Below are 23,477 nucleotides of genomic sequence, written 5' to 3'. Positions count from 1 at the left end.
CCGCATCAAAACATGGCTTAGGACGACCATGCTTCAAGAAAGACTAGTTCGATTAGCATTGCTTCATACGCATCATGACTTCGAAATCACCGCCGAAGAAGTCATCGAAAGATTCGCAAAACATGGCAGTCATGTTTTAATTTTTGATAAAATGAGCCACTATGTCATGCATGCATATGGTTGACTTTTCGATTATTACCACTTTGTTTACCTAAAAATTGGAATTGATAATATTAGCTTCATAATTTGTACTGTATTTCTCTCGCAATAATAAGTTTGAAACCCAAATAGAAAGATAAATTCAATTTCCCCCCCAAGAATCGTCTCTGGATCCTCCACTGATATATGTATATTCATTTATACTTATATGTACATATATTTGTATACATTACCGAACAAATAATGCACAAGCATAAAAAGTGGCAACAAAGTTCTCGTCGATTTGAAATATTTGTCAAATCTGAAATATTTTGCGGTGGCTCGCAAAAATCAGCGTCGATGTGTATGCAAGCTCATACAGAAACATACATTTTTACGATAGTTTGTTGGCGAAGCTGTGAGCTTGGCTATTGGTTGTCCGTGACAACGGAGATGCGGAAAGACGCGTGCGGCACTTGTCATTTCCTTATGAATGTGGCTCCTATTTGTTTTCGTAAACATAAAGACAAATGTGCCAAAGAAACAATATATGTACATGTGTATATCCTGTGTAAGCACTTTTTTATTTTGCTTGTCGCTCTATCCGCAAGAAATAACGCTCCGAACACATAGAAAGCGACACGACATGGCAGCACGACAGTGAACTGTATGAAATTGTAATATTTTGTTCAAAGTGAAATTTTTTATGCAAAAATTAAGTAAATAGGTATATATTTATAATTTAAAAGTTTTAAATTATCAATTGTAATTACAAATGATATATCAGCGGTAATTTCTGCTTTGATTTGTAAAATTACGTCAGGTGTGTTAGAGCTTTGAATAATTTTACATTTAACATATTAGTGGCCCACTCCTCTCTACTGTCAACTCTACTGTCGTGCCTACTGTTGTCGGCAAATATAAAAATATTTTCAAATTTGCGAGAGCGACAACTGACGGTCTGCAGTCGTGTAGTTGTGCAGCTGTCTAAATTACTGTGTCCATAAGAACGTGCGTAGCAGTTATCGGTGAATGGACGATCGTTGATTCATCAGTAGTTATAGATGCTCCCGCAGAGATTGATGGATGTTGAATCTTTTTTTACGCGCTCTCTGATATTCCACAGCTGTTTTCCTCTTCTTCGTTTGACTGCCAGCTATCATTTCCAATTTCTCCTTTTCCCGCTCTGCTTTCTTTCGTGCTCTGTATTCACGATAATATTGTGCTGTTTTTCCTCCTCTTGAAACACGGGCTACACTGTCTTTTTCCGCTGTAAAATCAATTTAAAATCAAAACATTAAAATTCTTGCCAATCCAATTGATATTAGTTTCAAGGCACCAGTTTAATAATAATAATTAAGCATAAGGTGCATCTATTACGGACAATTGAAATATTCAAGAGAAACTTACCATCACATAACCTGGAATCCGCTGTATTATGTGTATTATCACTGTCATTTATTTTATCAACATTGATCGGAGGTCCAGCCATTTTGGCTGCCATATTGTTTTGTGAAGATCAGGTAGGTCGGAATTCGCCACGCAATTTTAACATTTTTTACAATTCTCCCACATATTTTAACCGAGAATATGAAGAGACAGAAATATATGTATTTATAAAATGATTTCTTTGATATTCCATAGGATGGAAATATGTATGTAGAACTCTTTTATTTTTGATTTATTATTTTTCAAATTATTTAATGCTAATTTGATCTTATTTTATAATAACTCATTTTAAATATATAAAAGATTTACCTAAACATTATGATAATATTTTCATGATTCATACGCAATGTACGAATGTAAGCAATTTCGTTTTGCCGTCGACATTTCAATTTCTCACGCTTCAATTTTTGCTTTCAACCAAGAAATCGCTTGTATGTATGTATGTGATATATATGCCTTTGCGTTTTGCCGTCGGCATTTCCATATTGACATGCAAAAGTAATTATGTATTTCATTGTTTCGTTTTGGTCCAAAATCAAATATATTATATATTCATATGTAAACATGTTTTACACTTTACATAAAATTGAAGTTTCAATAATTGCGCCAATTTTCATAAAGTTGGAAATTTTGCGCGAATAAGACGTGTGCGGGTTAAGTCGTGAATTTTACTTATACTAATTAATTTGAAAGTGCCGAAAAATGCGAAACGAAATTTCAATAATGCGAAAACAATCATACATACATATATTATGTCGTTTGCACATTTGTCTGTATGTTTGCGAAAGCAAATGCTCTACAAAAGCATATTTCTATACTTAAACAAAATTATTAGAACCATCGTATGCTTCTTATGTACATGCATAACCAAACCATACTTAAGTCAGCGCAACCTAAGTGTCAATGGTGGTGTTGGTGGTAAGCGCTTGGAAAGTCAAGATGCTACCACAGGTTCGAATCTCGACAGAATAAATTTTTAAATTTTTGCTTTTAACATCGTATACTATACAAATAAATATTTTTCTTACTAATAGAAATTAAATTTATCACAGCAATATTATGTTTATGTATATTATGTATATTGCTGTGATAAATTTAATTTCTATTAGTAAGAAAAATATTTATTAGCATAGTATACGATGTTAAAAGGCATACATCTTCTATCCTATCTTGTGTATCTGCACATGCTCATATGAGTGTATGTATACGCATTTGCGCGTTCAGAAATTGAAATCATATTTTCATCACTTATCAATATACTTATTACATGTGCGCGCATTGACTTGCATGTTCATACATTCATATATACTTATATGTACATATATTTGCATACATTGCCAAACAAATAATGCACAAGCATACAAACATACATATGCGTACACATATGTATATGTCACAAACAAAAAATTGATCTTCACAAGACAATATGTCAGAGAAATTGGCGAAGAACAAGTGTAGTACATTTTACAACAAAGACGATTTAATCCATGAACCCAGGCAAATTCCACAAGCGATCTCACTTCATTCATAAAAACAGAGGCCGTAACATCTCCCCGAGCATGCCTTTGCCAACAAGTCGTCTTTTTGCGACGATGGCAAAAGCCAAAAATCATAAATTGCACTACTTACTGGTGCTTCTCGCAAAAATCTGCGTCGATATGTATTCACGATCATACATATACATACATACATATTTACGCATGTTTGTAGGCGAAGCTGCTACAGCGGCAAGGGGTGACAATTGGCGGCCAGTACTTTACTTATGCCATAGAAATTCTATTGCTACGAATATGGAAATGACAACGAATAATGCAAATATGCATATTTCTAAATGTCATTAATTTCTTTGAAGAAATGAAAGGAATGAATGATCCTGAGATGTATAGTCTTTTAACGGCCAACGCAGAGCATTTCAACCAAAAGGAATTTATTCATTAAAATCACCACTCAGAAGTCGTTTTATCCGTTGTAAGCGAACGATTTTCGAAGAAACATCATTTCTAATATGCCACAAGACAAAATTAGAAATGACCTTCTTGAGCTTGAAGCTGTCAGATAAAACGATATACTTCGTCATTGCGGGTCGATTTCCAAAAAATGTAAATGAAGACTAACTACAGAAATGATCCTGTAAAGTATAGCCTTAATTTTTCAACGGCCAACGCAGAGTATTTCAACCAAAATATACGCAAAATAGTTGAGAATTCGCAGAAATGAAAGACAAACGAAAGAAAAAGAAGCATAACTTCAATAATGCACAAGCATACAAACATACATATGCGCAGCAGCAGCAAGGAAAGAGGTAACAATCGGCGATCTATTGTATATTTCTTTCATGCATAACCAAACCATAATTAGGACAACGCAATACAAGTGTCAATGTCAAAAGTTACGACGAGCACGTAGGTACGTATGTTCGAATCCCAACAGAATTTATTTTTAATTGAATATGTCACCAACCAAAAATTGAAACATTGTTCTACAAAAACAACTACAGCATAAGCATGGCAACATTGTGTTGTTGGTAGAAAAGCCGAGCTGTGCCGAAAGAAGCGAACAAACGATCGCCGATTGTCACCGCTTCGCTTGCTGCTCGAACATTTTCGCAGACAAAGTTGCGTAGATTCATATTGAGCAAGGTTGCGCAACCTGAATCTATCGCAACCTTTTCCGAACTCGTATAAGAAGTATAACTTCAAAAATAGTAAAGTTGTTTATCTAGTTTTTCCCCGATTTTGTGAAAGAACTAAAATTTTTATCATTTTTCTAAAAAACGTCGTTCATGTGATACAAAATAATCACGTGCCACCATATTTGTTACAATTGGCATCTCTACAATTTACTACATTATACTTCTACTCATTCTTATTTGTTCTACTTTACATGTTCAATTTGCATTGTATTCAATTTTGTCATAGTCATTCATTTTGATTATTTTGAAGAAGTTCGTTAAATGTAAGCAAGCAGTCGCATTTTGAGTTCAATAAAAAGCGGTCATCTGACTCTATCTTGAAGGATGGATATAAGTAAATCCAGATTGTAATTAAAGACTAGTGATACAAGAGCAAGTAGAACGCAATTTATCTTCGCAGCCGTATGTATATGCACAGTCGCACGTATGTATGCAACCATTGTCATATCTGCATATGTATGAGCGGTCACGCGAGACAACGCAGCCAAGTTCGCAGCAAGCACTTACGTCGTGGTATCCGAATCAACCGTTCATCATGCAACAACCGTTATCAGTAATTGCGACACAAGAAATTAATGCGTCAAATAAACACATGCAGAACAGAGAACGGCTTCCGTTGAGCGCAAAAATGTTCATGCACGATCAATACCCGAAATATCAGCACATTCGGCTCAAGCGCTCAAAATGGCATTCGTGAACGTTTTCGCTACTGAGCTAAATTCATCTCAATTGCGGTAAATTCGTTTGCTTGCTGAGTTTATTCACGCTCGTGTTGAAACAGCTCTACTCAAGCGTTCGCTCATTCGGCTCAACAATGATCGTGTTGAATGAAAACAAAAACACAAAAGAGCAAACTCAACGCCCATGAGCAAACTCAATGGCTATGAGCAAACTCAACGCATATGAATAAACTCACTGTGCTTCAATAAAAGCGACGTCTCCTTAAGTGATTTGCAGCACTTACATACATATGTCTGTTTAAATTTGAAGAATTTTTTTTGCAAATATTTTAAAATATTGTTACAGGATTGGCAGTATATATGTAAATCCATTCCAAATAGTGCCATCCTCTTTAATAATTTCAGATAATATATTCCAAACAATGCTCCTTCCCTTATGTCGGGCTGACAATGTGTAGGCGTTTGTACGTATTTTTTCTAAAATATCTTCTTGCTCCATATCGACGGGATGACAAATACATACTAAAATATAAGTTGTGTACCAAATTCTTAGATCGCGAACAAAGCATACAAAAACTATATACTTACATACCAGAGAACTGCAAAACTCACTTTTTCTTTAAATCAGCTCATACGTAAAAGTTTCTATTCAATTCCAATCACTAAGCGAAAGTGAGCTAAACATTTCGTAAAGTGAGCGAGCATGAGCTAAATATTTCGTGAAGTGAGCAAACGTGAGCAAAGCATTTCGGACCGAAGGCTCACATTGTACGCGAATGAGCGATTCGGCAACATGAGCTGATTTTTACTCAACGCTGTGTTTTGCTCAGTGACTGGACTTGAATAGAAACTTTTGCGTATGAGCTGATTCAAGGAAAAAGTGAGTTTTGCAGTTCTCTGATGCAGAACATAGAGAACGATCAGTCTCTTGGTTCGATGAAACATGCATGAGAGCGGGAGAGAGAGCACAAGCAACAAGAGGCAGAGGTTATGCACCAAGCGAAATAGCGGCGATTCTGCCTGAGTTCAACCCCATTGACAACACGTACACGTCAATACAATTTATAGAGAGAGTTGAGCAATTGAGAGCAGCATATCATTAGGAAGACACTTTCGTCATATTAGCTGTTCTCAAGAGGCTGCGGGAGTGGCTAAGCGATGGGCTGATGCACAGCTAGTATTTCTTGAGTGGAGTGATTTTTTAGTTTATTTTTTTGGCAGATTTTCCATGCGTTAGAAATGACACACATATAAGAATGGTGAATACAAGAAGGGGTAAGGTTGAGAAAATTAAATCCTTACTTCAAGTTTTTCAGCTCTGTTCGGCATCCAATCGAACAACATACAAAATTAAATTTGCACCTTCTCTATGTCTTTATGTTTAATTATAATGTGTATGAAATTCAGATTAGTTGCCAAATGTTTTGGGAAGTCGAATGCCAGGTGAATTCAGGTGCATTTTTTAAAAACAAATTCCGAATTAGAGCAAGTCTTTCAATGAATTGTGTATTATGTTGAAAGGCTTAGAGAACAAAAACACTAACAACTGAAAAGCAATTCAATTAGAAAAACGCATTGCTTTTGCTTTACATGCTCTGGGCTTTTCCACAGAATACTGAGCAATTGGAAATATGTTCGGAATTGGTAAAAGCGCTGTCTGCTCCATTCTAATTGATTTCTGTAATGAAGTCTGGCGATGTTTGTGGCCTTTTTGGTTTAAGAAATTTAAAATAAACGAAATTCAATTACGGGAGTATTTGAATGGTTTTGAGTCATTAGGTTTCTCTCAAGTGTTAGGTAATTAGGTAATAAGTTAAATTTTTTACAATGGAGTTTTTAAGTTTTAGATGTTTGTCATATAGAAGTTCGCCTAGCAGTAGAAGATGTTGTTGACTACTAAAATTACAAAGGCTGGTATTCCACAGTTCCTTGGCTTTAGTAGATGCAAGGTAAGTTTTTTCATGAAGCTCGTTTAAACACCTAATGTATTTTTTTAATGTTATACAAGGTGCGTTCCAAAGTAAACTTTTTGAATCTAGCGCCCCCTGGTGGAGCCATCTACATATACATATGTCGACTGGTGTGTTAGAATCTGCTATCTTTATTGAAGTTATTGCGTTCTAAGTGTCAGTATGTTTGTGTTATCGGTGCGAAAGTGAGCTCCGAACAAAGAGCCAACATTAAATTTTGTTTTAAAATTGGTAAAACTTTTACCGAAACATTTCAATTGATGAAACAAGTTTATGGCGATGCTTGCCTACCCCTCAGCAGAGTGCACGAGTGGTTTCAACGTTTTCAAAGTGATTGTGAGGACATAAATGATGATCAACATGTCCTTTTTGGAAAAATGCATTTGCCCATGAAAGGAAAGCATTGTGCAGACGTAGAGGTCATTCAAAAGGCTTGCGCCGACATACTGGCGGCCATACCGGCCAACAAGCTAAAACACTCGTTCGACATGCTTTTGGTCCTTGAAAAAAGCTGTATTGAAGCAGCAGGAGTCTATTTTGAATAAAATAAATTGATTTTGCCGAAAAAACCAGACAAGCGTTCGTTTCATGTTTCGGTGACTTATTTTATTTATTCATTAAATTCTTATTTTTTTAATTGCAGTACAAAAAAAAATATATTTCTATATATTTATTTTTATATTCATGGTCACATTTATTTCTATTCATATTTTTATTGATATGCACAGGTTATTTATATATTTTAAAACTAAAACTTAATTTTAATTTAGACCTATTTTTGGTGACGAAGGAAGTCGGTAAAAGCGTCCTTCATTTCTTTTGCATCGTTAGCATACAAGTATCTTTCTAGCAGGCAAAGACGCTTTTCATCGGCTTCCTTCATCGCCTCAGTCGCCTTTAAAAAATCGTCACGCATTTCTTCCATAACCATCACCGACGTCTTCTTTTTTTTTGTAGAATCGCTTGACGATGGCCGAACGCAGCTACCCGACGAAGAAGGGCCACTGCCTGGCCTCCACATAGATCGGCTCCATATCAGCTGAAAATATGGATACATATAAAAGACAAAGAACAAACTAATAAAAGCGTAAATAAACATTCCATAAATAGTTTTCCTTTCATTGCGAATTATGGAACTTACTCCAATGCGCTTACAACTTACCCACAAAGCTGTCCTCCACAAGCTCAGCGGAATAAAAGCCGCGATAGCCGCCTACTGCTTGATGAACTGCTTTTGAATGCTTCCATCGACCCTAGGAGACACCCGATTTCTACCTCTCTTGCCTAAAATTATAACAAAAAATAATATTTAATAATGTACGTTACTACCTGTATTTTTTTGTTTACTTCATAATTATTTTCTACCAGTATTTTTTTTGTGAAATTATGTATTTAAATTTTTATTTCGTTGGCCGTATATACATGTCCAACAGACAACATTGCGCTGGACTTTTCTTTCGTATATATGCATATTCTTCCTTGTGGAGTGAAGCTGTGTTGCCATAATTGTAATAAATCGGCCTCGCCAGCCTCACTCCATATGACCCTCTTCTTTCTTTTTTTCAAATTTTGCCATTATGAACTTTTATTTTTATTTATATTAACTGGAAATTTTTTGGTTTGTTACCTTTTTTTGTTTCTTAAGTTTTCTTGTTTTAAATTTTGATCGTTTGTAGTGTCAAAATCAACTTCGATTAAACTAATGTGACCAAAAGATGGCGCAAATCCGAGTCGCAGCGGGAGATTTAGAGCGTGTCGGTTACAAATCACTTCGAAGAAGTGGTTTTGAAGTGTCATTTTTGTTTGGCGAAATCTTGTTAAATTTATAAGCGATCGGATGCGTTTATTATCTGAGCTCTTTAGCGAGGAAAATAACAATACTTAATGAAAACGTGCCTTTCAGCGCGACAACGTATCAGTAATTATGCGGACGGGTCCTCTAGTTTTGACTGTGCCCAAAAAATATTTGAATTTAAACAGCGCGCGTCGAAGGATTTGGAGAATTATTTTTTTTTAAGGTCGGTAGTACTATCAGTAACATTTTTGTTAAATTTCATATCAAAATATTTTTTAGTGTTTGAGATACGTGGGGTTTTGTGAACTGCTAAAAGTGAGTTTTTCGTTTTTTGCGATGTCGAAATTTGTTGAGCAAAGAATTTGCATTAAATTTTGTTTACGGAATCAATTTTCTGCTACAGATACGTTGAGGATGGTGCAGAAAGCCTTTGGTGATGAGGCTATGTCTAAAAAAAATCTTTACAAGTGGTATAGTGAGTTCCAAGCCGGCCGTGAACGTGTCGAAGACGAAGAGCGTCCAGGGCGACCATCAACCTCAACCGACGAAGCTCACGTTCAAGATTTGGTGTTGAGAACCCGTCGATTAACAATTAGAGACCTTGCTAATGAAGTTGACATTTCTAAAGGCTCAGCCAATACCATTTTGAAGGATGTTTTGGGCCTCAAGCGCGTCAAATCTCGACTGGTACCGAAAACATTGAATTTTTTGGAAAAACGGCGTCACGTTGAAGTGTGTGAAACGATGCTTTCTGACATCCAGGGTGTCATGAAACGCATTATAACTGGCGATGATACTTGGATCTATGCCTACGACCCCGAAACAACCGATCAGTCGAGCGAATATCGTGCCAAAAGAGAGCCGAGACCAAAAAAATCGCCCCAAAGTCGCTCAAAAATCAAGGTCATGTTGACTGTTTTCTTCGATTATCGTGGTGTTGTGCATTATGAATTCCTTCCAACCGGTCAAACAGTCAACAAGGAATATTATTTGAACGTTATGCGTCATTTGCGTAACGCTATCCGCCTAAAAAGGCCGGAATCGTGGAAAGACAAATCTTGGTTTTTACACCGCGAAAATGAACCATCCCATACTGCCCTCGGATTTCGTGATCATTTCGCCAAAAACTCAACCCATATCGTTCCGCAACCACCGTATTCACCTGATGTGGCGCCGTGCGACTTCTAGCTGTTTACCAAGCTCAGAAGACCGCTCCGGGGACACCGTTTTTATACGATCAAGCCGCAGCGAAGACGGAACTGAAAGCCATCCCGGAAAATGACTACAACCAGTGTTTCGAAGATTGGAAAATCCGTTGGCATAAGTGCATTGCATCGAGAGGGGATTACTTTGAAGGGGATGAAATTGATTCTTCTTCTTCTTCTCAAAATAAATACAAAATAAATACAATCTAACCTTATTTTTTGGGCACAGTAAAACACACAAAGACTTAATAAGTATATTACAATGTCATGCACATACATACATACATATGCATGGATGTAATTACAATTCAAATTCAAATCAAGATATTATCACTTATCAAAAATAACATGTGCGCGAGCTAAGGAACGTATTCCTTATAACAGTATCTTATCAAAATATCCTCAACAAACAAACATCAAAACAACCTTATCTTAGAACAACAGAAGTGCACTATCAGTGCAATAAACAATAACAACCCAAATAGCCATCTACTTGTAAGCAACCGGTATCTCAATAGTATAAGTAGCACTAAGATTTATGTAAACAAACTTATACAACTAGTAATAAGTAAACATACAAGTTAGTATAACTAGATGTAAGAACCACGATTTTAACTGGATTATTCTTGCTTGCGCAAGTTTTGAAAATTTATCTATTGCTGTTAAGACTAATTTTTTTTCAGTTAAGAATATGTCTATATGAAGCGTATGTCCAGGAAACTCAGGTATTGGGGTTTGTGTAATTGCTTATTCAAAGTATATATTGCATACCTGGCATTGTTCTACCAGTGTAGCTATTCTTTGTCTCATTTTCGGAAAATAATATTTCTTTGATAGTTGCAGTTTGTTTTCCTGAGCGTTCCTATGAGCCCTGTTGTGAATCTGTCAAATTATCTCATCCTGGTCTGTTTCTTTTGTTATGTTCTGGATACAGTCTTTGAATCTGTCCCATTATGTGTTCTGTCGTGTAGATTCCATTTATTACTGAAGGGTTTAAGTACTTTCTTAATATTTTCATTAAATCGTCATCAGAATATGTTGGTTGAAAAACAGTATGTCTAGGGGAATGGAATGGTAAACTTGTAGTCAGGAGGATATTCTTTGTAAATAAAAATTTGGTTTTTAAAAGCGTTTATCGGTACCTCAATGCTGGGAATACGATAAAAGAAGGGCTTTGAGCACTGCATCCGTATAAATTTGTAATTTAGAATCACCATAAAGATAACCTTTAAAAGTCTATTCTGCCCAACATATTGCTAACATTTCTTTTTTCGCGGTTTCATAACCTTCTTCAGTTTTTGGGAGTTCTCGATATAAACGCAATTGGTCTGTCAGATTGAGAGAGTACTGGTCCTATTGCATGATCAGAGGCATCTGTGGTTAATGTAAATTCTTTATTGAAATCAGGGTATTGTACTATTACGTCATCAGATATTAACGCATTTTTGGCTTTCTGCTTTCTTGGCCTCATTGTTTAGATGTACTATTTTTCTAGATGAAGCCCCCTTTGATATGCGCACATCTTCCTCCCTAAGTAGTGTCGTCAGTAGTTTAGCTATTGCAGCATAGCCCGTTATAAACCTTCTATAATATCCTGATAGTCCAAGGAATGATCTCAGTTCTTTAAGGGTTTTGGGCTATGGTTTCTACTTTTGCCGGATTTGTTTCTATTCCTTTTTCTGTGATACCAAATCCTAAAATTTCTAATTTGTTTTTAAAAAAACTCGCATTTGTCTAGTTGGAATTTAATATTGGCTGCATTTAGAGTCTTGAATATAAGGTCAAGATTTTTGTAATGAGTTTCTTCATCTTGGCTAAAGACGATAATATCGTCAATGTAAATATAACAAATATTACCTATGTAATCCCTGAGTATATCATCAAAGGCACGTTGGAATATTGAAGGGGCATTTTTCAACCCAAAGGAGAGTCTAGTGAATTCGTACTTTCCGTTATTCTCGGAGAACGCTGTTTTTTCTATATCATTATCCTTCAAGAGGATCTGATGGAACCCACTTTTGAGGTCTAACACAGAAAATATTTTATTATTTCCTAACTGTGCAAGTACTCCGTTAATGTCTGGTATAGGGTATCTGTTTGCTTTTGTAACACTGTTTATTTTTCTGTAGTCAATGACCATTCTGTATTTTATTGTATTTGATGCATCTAATTTTTTGGGGACAATCCACACAGGTGAATTGTAGGGTGATCCGGAAGGTCGTATTATATTGTTATATAAAAGTTCTTTAATTTTCTTGTTGACTTCGTCTTTCAAATCCATGGGGTACTGATAGAATTTTGAGTATACTGGTATGTCTGTACTTGTGCGTATTTCGGCTTTAACGTTAGTGGTATAGGTCAGATTGTCATCGGGTTTTGCAAACAGATTTGGGTATTTTTTTAGCAAACGGTTTATATCTTTTCGTTGACGATTTGTAAGATGATCTAATCTGGGTATAATTGCTTTTATTGATTCAAATTTTTTCTCTTTTATGGGAATATTCATCCCGTTTCTAAGAAATAATTTATCTTTTTCGGTGTCAATAATTGCACCTAGTTCCTTCAAACTGTCATTTCCTAATATTCCGTCACATGTTCTGAGCGTGGGTAATAAAAAAAATTTGGATCATTAAAAAACTAAGCCATTTTGTAATGGGTTATTTATATTTTACCTCCTACGGATATTGCATGAAAAGGGGTTTCATTCCGAAGTGGATTCTGTACAAGTTTTTGCTAAATATAATTTCTATTGGATCTGGTCTCAATCAGTATTTTAAGCATTTATCCGCTCCTCACCTTTCATTCAAAGTATGGAAGTGAGGAGTCAGTTATTCTAAAAAATTAAGATAAATAGAATTGGATTGTTGTTCGTGGTCACTATTTTCATTAACTTCGGTATAGTAAATAATCATTCATAATTGGTACTGGTTCTTCTGTACGTGTTTGTTAGTGAGTATACGTCTGAATATTAAAATTCCTTTTTCGTTTGGCTATTTCGGTAGTGGGCCTGGGTGATCTTTTACTTAAATCAAATTGTGGTCGGTTCAGGTAGTTTATCTGCTTAGTTTGGATGTCCATCGGTTCTGGTAGCATAGAACGAAATGGTTAGTACATTGGTCATTGTACGTTACGGTTCTGTGCGAATTGGTTACCTACATTAGTAAAATACGGCCTTTGTTGTGATTGTTCAAAAAAATTATTTGATTATCTGGGATTCATAGTTGGGTTTCGCAGTGTGCTAAATCTAGGTGGAAGAAATGGTCTAGCTTGAAAATGTAAATGGTGAGGACCCGGAACCTGGCGTGGTATTAACATTGGTATATTGGTTTGATTTCTAAATATGGTATGCTTGATTCTCTAAATTTAAACATAAATTGGGTAAATCAACAGGCTTCTTCATGCCGAGAAGATGTGAAAGGCTACCACATAATCCGCAAATAAATGTATCAACTACAGCTTGGTCATTAGTTGTTCTGATTCCCTGCCTAATTCCATACAGCCTATCTTATTAAGGATAAACGATAAATGCTTATAGATGGCCTGATGGAATTCTTCAACAAACTGGTCAGAACCTTGTGCTATGGTGGTCATTTGGTACACTAATGTCCTCAAGTCAATTTTGTCTGCATGATGTAGCGGAAGGATGGAGTGGAGGGTGGAGCCATGTTTGGAGGATGGAGTCATGTGGAGAAGTTCACGCAAGTGAGAAAAGTTCTCTGATCGCCATTCACTTGGGAGTGGCCAGAAACGATTCTTTTACATATGACTCAAGCAGCTCACGACTTCCGGTCTTTGACCAAGTATCCTCTGGGTAGCCTAAGAACGTCCGTTCGAAGGCGAGCTAAAGTGAGAAGGCGAAACAACCCCTACATAGGGTTGTGCGCTTGGTTTGGGACCAGCCACGCAAAAAACTATACCAGTGAAAAACTAGCAACAGTCTCGGATGAGAAACCCCCCTTTTGATGACGACCATGGCAAACGAAATAAGGACTACGATATTAGGGCATGCACCTAGAATGTCCGGCACCTTAATTGGGAAGATGCCGCTGCCCAGCTGGTTGATGTCCTCGTAAAAATAAAGGCTGACATCCAGCCGTCCAAAAAATGCGATGGACGGGACAAGGACTGAGGCGAGTAGATCCTTGTGGTTTTACAACAGTGGCCATATAAAGGAGCGTTAATATGGTGTGGGATTCGTGGTGGGAGAGATTCCGTCGCCGAGGACTCTCATTTTTCAATATATCCCTGATTTGCGCCCTCGCCTCGACGGAAGAAAAGGACGATGTGACCAAATATGCCTTTTATGAGTGCTTGGAACGCACTTATGAGAGCTGGCCCGGCCACAATATCAAAATCGTGCTTGGCGTCCTCCTCTGCTTCCCCCGGGAGGTACTGCGTCGAACACTCTCAGAGCTGGAGTATTTTCATCCATTCAGACAACCTGACCTATCCAGCGCAGCCGCTGCCCTTAATTCGCTGAATTCGTCGTATATCTCATACAGCTCATCGTTCAATCTTATGCGATATTCGCCGTGGCCAACTCTCAAAGGCTCATAAATCTTGCGCAGAGCCTTTCGCTCGAAGACTGGCAACGTAGACTCATCAGTTGTTGTCATCGTCCATGCCTCAGCACCATATAGCAGGACGGAAATACTTAGTGACTTATAGAGTTTGGATTTCGTCGTCGAAGGAAGACTTTATCCCTTAATTGCCTACTCAGTCCGAAGTAGCACCTGTTGGCAAGAGTTATTCTGCATAGGATTTCCAGGCTGACATTGTTGGTGGTGTTTATACTGGTTCCAAAGTAGACGAAGACCTAGTCGCGAGTGTGTGACGACTGTTTATTTGATGACAGAAGATATTTCGTCTTGCCCTCATTCACTGCCAGACCCATTTGCTTTGCTACCTTATCCAGTCCGGAGAAAGCAGAACTAACAGCGCGGGTGTTGAGGCCGATGGTATCAATATAATCGAAAACCTTCTGTTAGCCGCCGCATCTTTTTGTAGAATTTTCGAGCATCACTCCTGTCGGCCAGCTTGTCAAACTCTTCATACTCACACATTTCGGTCCTTTTCTTCTTCTGTCTGCAAAAGCGTCTCGCTTCCCTCTTCATCTCTCGGTATCTATACCATCCTCAAGTGTTGTGGTCGATCGTAACGTTGCGAGTTAGGCAGTCTGCTTTCTCTCCGCTGCGAAACGGCACTCCTCGTCGAACCAGTTGTTCTTTTGCATTTTCCGAAAACCAATGGTTTTGGGCGCAATGTCGTCCCTCAGTTCCCTTATACCGAGTTGTTGACGAGTGCTCTCAGAGAGCAGGGGTGCAAGTTGAGTAGAAAATCGTTCGGCTGTCTGTTGTGGTTGCAGCTTCTCGACGTTGAACCTTCCTTGTGTTTGTTTACGTGCATTTTTTGCTGCGCAGAGACTGGTGCGAATCTTGCCTGCAACAAGATAGTGGTTCGAGTCGGATCGTAGGCACATCTAAAACACTGGAGATGTGTCTTCCATCTATCACAACATGAGAGATCTGGTTGTTGGTTTTTTGATTCGGAGACAGCCAGGTGGCTTGATGAATTTTCTAATGCCGGAATCTAGTTCTACAGATAACCATATTTCGGGCCCCAGTGAAGTCGGTCAGCCTCAACACATTTGGGGATGTTTCATTGTGGAGATTGAGTTTACGGACCGTGGTGACAAAGATGCCTTCTTTGCCCACACTGGCGTTACAGTTGCCAAGCACGAGTTTGATATCGTGGCGGGGCAGCTCTTATAGATGCGCTCCAAGCGCTCATAGAAGGCATCTTTGATCACATCGTCCTTCTCTTCCGTCGAGGCGAGGGCGCAAATCAGGGATATATTGAAAAATGACAGTCCTCGGCGACGGAATCTCTCCCACCACGAATCCCACACCATATTAACGCTCCTTTATATGGCCACTGTTGTAAAACCACAAGGATCTACTCGCCTCAGTCCTTGTCCCGTCCATCGCATTTTTTGGACGGCTGGATGTCAGCCTTTATTTTTACGAGGACATCAACCAGCTGGGCAGCGGCATCTTTCCAATTAAGGGACCGGCCATTCTAGGTGCATGCCCTCAAATCGTAATCATTATTTCGTTTTCCATGCTCTTCATCAAAAGGGAGTTCTTTAATCTGAGGCGCAGCTCCTATCACCATGGACCTACCAATTATGAGTAGCATTAATCTTAAATTATTATCTGGGGGAGAAAACATTGTAAATATTGAATATTTAATATTAATAGTTATCTGGGCACTCCAATTTGCATATCCACCACAACACTACTCGTTATTCTAATTCCTTTCCCTTTATTCTTTAATATCTTTATACATACATACATACATGTGATAACATTTAACTTTAGCTTTGCCTATGCTTAGCATCATAGACGCAGACGCATTATTCTCTAGTTCGTTTCTTACATTCGCTAACAGCAGCCGCAAGGTAAACCACCAGCCACGTAACTTTCTATTCGTTATATTGTATATATTTATATTAATAAATGTGAGATTCATTTTAAATAAAAACCACCGTGTTCTTAATTTATATTCAATTTGGTTTATTCTTTAGTTTATTCGCTCTTTAATTTCACGCGGCGGCGTGACCGCTTTACACAACGTTTTCTTTAACAACTTATTCTTGTCGACTGCACTTGACGACTGACACTTGAACAATGAATCTTAATTTCGAATACAGAATGCATGATTCATATGGACCGTTACAATGATGGCTGCTGATGGACGCTTCGTCAATAAACAGCTGAGTTACAGTGTTGCCATCTGAACGTCATTTTATTCGTTCAGTGACAACACTGCCACCTGTCCTATATTATTTCCTCCTACAATCGGCCGTCCTGACCTATTATTCGACCTCGAATAATTAAGTCCACCTTTTCATGTTTTCTGCCATAGTAGTGGTATTCTTCGGTCCTTCCGTATTTCCTACTTTGTCAACCTCGTATCGGTCATGGTGTAGTTTGGCGACTACCCTGTACGGTCCTAAATACTTCGGTCGTAATTTCGTAGCCACCCCAAACTGAGTTTTCTTAATAGCTACCAAATCTCTTATGTTGTATTCACGGCTTTCTTTCCTTTTTGATTGAATGTCTTACAGTTCTCTTTTTGTATTCTTTTTCTATATTTTCATGAGCACTCTTTCTTAATGAATCACGTTCTAAATTCAATTCCTCTATTTCGAGATCTTTTAAAATTTCATGTAAGTCTGGATAATCTACTACTCGCATGTTTAGTCCTGTAAGAATTCTAAAAGGTGGCATTTTCGTACTACGTGGTGCAGTGTTATTTAAAATCTGTTGTACTTTTGCGGCGTGGTTGTACCCCTGGGTTGGGTTACTTTGATAGCATTCGAACAACGGTTCTGTGAACGCGTTCTACCTGTCCGTTGCCTCGCGGAACACCGGTTGCAATCAACAGGTGTTGTATGCCCTCCTTTGTGCAGTATTCGTTAAACGCTTTTGACGTAAAAGCCGCTCCTCTGTCCGTTATAATCCGTTTCGGTTTGCCGAAAACTGAGGATTGTTTCTCTAATTTATTGATTACCTCTTCCACCCCGGTTGATTTCGTTGGATACAACCAAACGAATTTCGTAAATGCGTCTATTATGACTAAAATATGATTATACTTTTTCCATGTTTCGGTTAATGGACCCACATGGTCAATATGGTAAGTACCTAATGGTTCACAAGTTTTGTCGATTGGTGTCAACAATCCCTCTTTCTTACCCCTATTTGCGTCTATTACTATGCACTCTACACACGAAGTTACTACATTTTGTACTTTTTTGCTCAAGTTTGGTATATAATAATTTCTCTCTACTAGCACCTGTGTTCTTTTTGCTGCAAAATGACCCTGGCTATGTGCAAACTTTATAATTTCTTCTTCCATACTGGATGGTACCACAAAAAATTCTTTTACAGAGTCGTTGTAAAGTAAGTCATATCTTAAAAAAAAGTTTTCGTATGATTCAACTTCCACAATTTTCTGCACTGCTCTTATCCAATCATCCTGCATTTGCGCCTCTTTTATCCTAAACTTTAACGAGTATTCTACTAATAAGCAGTATGCACGACTAAGAGCATCTACGTGTCTCATGCGAGTTCCTGACCTATGTTCAACCACATAATTATGTTCTTGTAGGTACATTGCCCACCTCATGATTCTGTCTGGTACGTCTTGTTTCTTTACTGTCATAGCGAAAGCGTTACAATCGCTAACTATTTTAAACTGAATATCTCTTAAGTATATACGCCATTTCTGTAGTGCTTTTATAGCTGCCAGAACCTCAAGTTCTAAAGCACTATATTTTTCTTCCGCCCTTGTTGTTTTACGACTCATATATTCGATAGGATGTAACAGATTGTCTTCTGAATCTCTTTGTAATTAGACTGCGCCGTAACCAATTTTGACGCATCAGCATGCACATCTGTTTCCGCACGTGGATTGAAAAGTTTCAATGCGGGCGCATTTACTAACGCACGCTTCAGCTCTTGAGTGGCTAAGAGTTGTTCTTCCCTCAACCCAAACTTTTCGTCCTGGCGAAGCATATCTGTTAGCGGCTTCGCATTAACTGCATAATTTTGGATGAAACGCCTGAAATATGAAGTTAACCCTAAGAATCGTTGTAATTCTTTCTTGCTAGTTGGTACTGGAAATGCACTGACGACCTTAGTCTTCTTTTCTGAAAGCAAAATTGCCCCGTTCTCCACAATGAAACCCAAAAAATTAACTTTTTCCTTAAAATTTGGCATTTCTCCCATCTAATATGCAAACCGTTTTCACTTGCATGTCTTAATACCTTTTCCAACTTCTCTCGACCTTCGATCTCATCCTTGCCGGGAATGACGACATCGTCCATGTATATTATGACTGTTCCATCCGCAAGCATGTTGTGGAATACTGCTCGTATGTATCGACAAAATACCGCCGGCGAATTATTAATACCAAATGGCACGAAACAAAACTCATATTGGCCGTTCTGAGTTACCAAAGACGTGTATTTTCGAGACCCTGGTTCTACTGGCACATGATAGAATCCGTTCTTCAAGTCCAATGTGGTGAAGACTCTTGCACCCTGTAATCTGTCTAACGCTTCGTCCCCGACTGTCATTGGGAAATTGTAACTGATTATTTTTTCGTTTATCTTGCGATAACCACAACAAAACCATTTTACTCCGTTTTTATTTGCAACTAATGCAACTGGGGACGCGTATCCCGACATACTATCTTGAATAATACCCTCTTTAAGCATATGCGCTACCTCCTCATCAATACATCTTTGATCCGCCTGCGACACCTTATGTGGCCGCTGATATATCGGTTTCTCATCCTTTAATAACAATTTCATCTATACTGGCGTTTTACTCGACTTCCTAGGATAATAGCTATTAATCCAACTGCTAACTACTTTAGCCTCGTCTATCGGTAGATGTGATAAATCCACTTTATCTGACTCCTCAGACATTGCCGTTCCAATTGAACACAATACCCTAAACTCTTTGCTTAACCCATTGTCATCCATGACTTCCGACCTCGTTTCTAATACCGGTCCGGTAATGTCCTTTTGTTCCTTGAAAACTTCAACTTGACTATTCCCATAGTCTCTTAACTCACGGTGAGTTGACACAAATCCTTCAACATCACCACTTGCACCTCGGTGATCTGACACAAACAGCATCACCGCATGCACCCTGGTGGGCTGACCCAAACTCTTCAGCTCCACCACACGCACCCCCAGAGATCTCCCCGATCCCTGCGTGCTTCTCACGGTCAGTTGACACAAACCCTTCAACATCACCACTTGCACCTCGGTGATCTGACACAAACACTTCAGCATCACTGCATGCACCCTGGTGGGCTGACTCAAACTCTTCAGCTCCATCACACGCACCCCCAGAGATCTCCCCGATCCCTGCGTGCTTCGCACTGCCTCCTCAGCAGTCCTTACAAGTTTCCTGAACTCAACACTACCTTCTCTAAAAACTAACTCAACATCGTGAAGTACATCGTTTCCTATCATGGCTGCATACGGAATATCATTTTCCCTAACCACGTGAAATGTTACATTTAATGACAACCCTTCTATTGAAATATCGGCCGTAAAGCTGCCTAATGTCCTAAGCACGACTTTACCTACACCGAACAATTTTTGTTTTTCTCCAATTAGCTTTATATCTCCTAACATCGCTAAGGTATCGTACCTCATGATACAAACGGTACATCCTGTATCCACTAGTGCACTGAAGGTAAAACCATTGATAGTTGCATCAACAAAGATCATTCCACCTTTTCTGGTAGACGTTTCTACTTTGTGATCAATTGTGTTCACCCTTTCACTTTTTATCGCCTTGTCGCTTTGCTCTTTACACTGATGAGAATAATGCCCCTACTGTTTTCACTTAAAGCAAACGACATTAGTAGACCTAGCCTCCGGACAGGCTCTTGCTATATGACCTTCCTTGTCACACTTAAAAAACTTCTTTTTCATCGATTCTTTACTCTCCGTAGCGAACCGTTCCACGTATCCTTTGCCTACTGTAATTTGTACACTTCTAACTTTCTCGTATATGCGGATTTGTTCCTTTAATTCGCTCACCGTTTTGGCTTAATATAACATACTCTTATTAGCCTTAACATCTGGTATGCCATCCACGAAATACTTTACTACGCTTCTTTCATCTAAGGAGATTTGCTTCCCCAATTCTAAAATAGCACAAAGGTATTCATGATAACTTTCTTCTGGCTGTTTACGCCGGTTTCTTAATATTCGATGCACTTCAGACGCACATTTTCCCAAAACTCATCGATAAGAGAACGCTTTAAACTAGCCCAATCTCTTACTCCTACTAATCCTCGTACAAATAACTTCGCTGCTCCCTTAAGTAGTTGTTTAGCGTATATAAATCGTTCTAAATTATTCCAACCGAACGTGTTAGCCATATCATCAAATTCCTCAACCCAGTGACGAATATCGCAAGTATCATCACCAAAAAAATCTGAAACACTGCCTTAAAGTCCCGCAACGAAAATGACACCATTTGCGAATTCGATGGGGCAGCATTTACATCCACGTACAACGAATTTTCCGATTCGTCGACGCACCCCCCTTCATCTTGTTCATCACCAAAAACTAAATGTTGTAGCAAACGCAGTTGCAACTCCTTTTTCCTACCCGTAGCGCACCACCCTAATTCTCTTAGTTTTTCTTTTAACGTCTCTACCGTCATTGCCCTAATCGTTTCAGCGTCCATCTTACAAATTAATTTTTTCTCTTAACTCTTATAAAAATTCAAATTACGGATACGCTTTTACAAATTTTATAATGTTTCTTAGAAGCAAATGTACAATTTGTTTTTGCTTACAAACTAAAAGCTACACATTCTACAACATTACATCACAACTGAGTGCAAATAAGACCCTCTTCTACTCAATGAACTACAAAATCATTATAACTTATCTTAGCTCCCGTTTCTCTGCTGCCGTTGTTCAGCTTTCTTCGTTCGCGGCTATTGCTACGATGCTTTGCTGTCTGCTGCGGCGTTGTTCTGCTGCTAGCTGTTGCGTTGTTCTGTTGCTAGCTGTTGCGTTGTTCTGCAGCTAGCTGCTGCGTTATTCTGCTACTTAGGCCCTGCTTTGCGCGTCTTATGCGCCCGTCTACGGTTTTGCACAGTTATGAAAATTTCTAGAACTGTGCTGACTACCAGTTAGCGCGCTGGTACAGCCACTCACAATTGTCAATTCACAAAAAAGATTGTTTATTACAAAAAAAAGTTTATAGTTTTAGTTTTAATTATTGATGTAACCGCACAACACTTTACGGACACATCCGGGTTGAGCACCCAAATGTGGGATTCATTTTTAATAAAAACCACCGTGTTCTTAATTTATATTCAATATGGTTTATTCCTTAGTTTATTCGCACTTTAATTTCACGCGGCGACGTGACCGCTTTACACAACGTTTTCTTTAACAACTTATTCTTGTCGACTGCACTTGACGACTGACACTTGAACAATGAATCTTAATTTCGAATACAGAATGCATGATTCATATGGACCGTTACAATGATGGCTGCTGATGGACGCTTCGTCAATAAACAGCTGAGTTACAGTGTTGCTATCTGAACGACATTTTATTCGTCCAGTGACACTGCCACCTGTCCTATATTATTTCCTCCTACATAAATCCTTTTGTAAATATATATCGCCGTTGTTTTATATCGCGATTCGAAGCTATCAAAAAAGCTTGTTAACTCAACATTTTGGTGACCCCGACGTGATCGCTGCGTGTGTTTATTGATGATGTATGTGGTTAAACTTAACGTTAAATATCAAACTATTAGTGCGTGCACCACCGTGATAGTGTACAATTAGTGGACATATTTTACAGTGAACAATCGATAAATCAAACTCGTGGTTTAAAACCTATTTGATTTGTGGCAAATTTGGATATTTAACCGAAAGCGTTTCTAACGTAACGTAAAACCGTATGTAGCGTATGAAGCGTAGCGCTTCCCAACATTGTTCCACATTCTAGATGAACAGCAATGAATTCCAGTCAATTATAGTGAATACTAATTGTTCATTGTTCGTTTGCCTCAATTAACGTTGCCTAAATTCAGTGGATCCTTTATAGAGTGGACAAATTTCCATTCGATGTTCACATCAGTCATCGATAAGGACAGCATTTTGCGTTCCTGCTGCTCTTGACACCCTACGCTCGTTGGAAATAAATGAGGCTAATTATAAAATCGCATTAGATTTTCTCATTAAACGATTTGATAATAAATGTCTTATTTTTCAGGCACATATCAGGAAGATTTTCGGGATGGACAAGGCAGATGGTACAGTTGGCAAGTTGATAGCGTTAACGGACAAGGTCAACTCGCATATAAGTCAATGGTTGCCACCAAATAATTAATTACTCGCTCTTTTGAATTGTAAAGTTGAACTCAAATTTCTTTATTGAATACATTTCTTTTATACAAAATTTTGCTTATTTGCTATAAACTTAAATATGTACGAATTCCTACTTACCAGTACTTATTTATATATACTCTATAATGATAACGTAAGCAATAATTATAGCAAAACAGCAAACCTCAGTTTGGCCGGGAAACGGCCTACATTGCGGCGCCACGGCTTCCGCTCTGGTTTAGTGCCGACGAAATGTGCTGTTGTTGTAAATTTTGGAAATCAACTTTATTTAGCAACAATGATATTGTTTATTTGCAGAATATTGCTGAATTGAATTTCTGTTTATAGTTGCAACATTCTTGTCAGTATATTTTACTAGCTACGACAACTTTGTTGTTGTATACTATTTTGTTAGCTATGCTAGCTGCGATAACTCCCCCCTTCTCAAACATCAGCGTCTCGCTGATTTAGAATTATTGGCTACTGAAAGCTGTGGGTAATCTATTATTGGTGGGATAAGAAATGAATTTCTGTTTTTTGGTTTGAGTATGATATATAAAACTAATAATAGTGTACTGCAACAAGAATTGCTAAGAAGCTT

The 23,477-nt window shown here is 38.1% G+C and overlaps 1 pseudogene; it reads right to left on the bottom strand.

Annotated features, from left to right (window-relative positions):
* Nucleotides 1-3,529: 3,529 nt before the first annotated feature.
* LOC120780203 lies at nucleotides 3,530-3,732 on the bottom strand (annotated as a pseudogene).
* Between the last annotated feature and the right edge of the window lie 19,745 nt (nucleotides 3,733-23,477).

Source organism: Bactrocera tryoni, unplaced genomic scaffold (assembly GCF_016617805.1).
Source record: "Bactrocera tryoni isolate S06 unplaced genomic scaffold, CSIRO_BtryS06_freeze2 scaffold_230, whole genome shotgun sequence".
Taxonomy (NCBI): domain Eukaryota; kingdom Metazoa; phylum Arthropoda; class Insecta; order Diptera; family Tephritidae; genus Bactrocera; species Bactrocera tryoni.
This window is presented reverse-complemented; position numbering and strand designations above follow the sequence as displayed.